This window comes from Myotis brandtii, unplaced genomic scaffold (genome assembly GCF_000412655.1).
Source record: "Myotis brandtii unplaced genomic scaffold, ASM41265v1 scaffold58, whole genome shotgun sequence".
Taxonomy (NCBI): domain Eukaryota; kingdom Metazoa; phylum Chordata; class Mammalia; order Chiroptera; family Vespertilionidae; genus Myotis; species Myotis brandtii.
Window position 1 is genome coordinate 2,127,014 of NW_005370176.1, and position 824 is coordinate 2,127,837.

Here is an 824-nt window from a genome sequence, read left to right on the forward strand (position 1 = left end):
GGATGCCTGCGGCCCGTGTTTGGAGGCGGCTGCCCTGGCTGGCACGGTCTCGGTGACACAGACGCAGGGCGAAAGGGGCGTAGGGAACAGCGCCGAGCCCTCGCCTCTGGTTTAACAGAGCAGCTGCGCGGAGGCTCCAACAGGTGGCTCCGTGGCGCAATGGATAGCGCATTGGACTTCTAGAGGTTGAAGGCATTCAAAGGTTCCGGGTTCGAGTCCCGGCGGAGTCGCAACCTTTTCTGCTCGCAATTTATTATAAATCCCTGTCATTTCTCTCCTTCCTCTCCTTTTCCTGAATTGTTTAACGCTTCCCGTTCCCTGATCTCTCTCTCCCCTTGGCACTCGGCTTCTGCGGCCCCTCTCCCTACAGCCTATCACGCGGGTTTCGCCTCACCCCAGCCTCCCGGGGTGTTGTCTCAGGGCCTGGGCACAGCCGACCAGGAATCTGATCCAGGAACTGGGAAGAGGGGCCCCGGGCGGCGGCGGAGCGAGGCCTCGCGGTCTGTCCTTAAAGGAGATTGCGGGGGAGGCCGTGTCTCGGGTGCTCTGGGGGAGCTGCCCCCAAGCCCGGGGCTGATACTCCCTTGTCCGGAACGCGACTGGGACTGCTCTGGAGGGGCGAGGAAGCACCCGCAAACGCATCTACTCCCTTCGCTGCGCGGTGCCGGCTGACTGCCCCTCCCGCCCAGCAGGCTTCAAAATTGTCCCCGGAAATCCTCGTGGAATCCTGTCAGAAATGCAGATTTCTGGGCGTCATTCCTGGACTGAAATTCAGTCGATCGGGGGCGGGGCCCAGAATCTGTATTTCTGATCAGAATGCCCGC

General features: G+C 61.5%; 1 non-coding gene across 1 annotated transcript; it reads left to right on the plus strand.

The window, feature by feature from the left end:
* Positions 1–145: 145 nt before the first annotated feature.
* TRNAR-UCU lies at positions 146–230 on the plus strand. Its single transcript is given in 2 exon segments — positions 146–182; positions 195–230. It is a non-coding gene; the product is annotated as a tRNA-Arg (tRNA).
* The last annotated feature ends 594 nt before the right edge of the window (positions 231–824 follow it).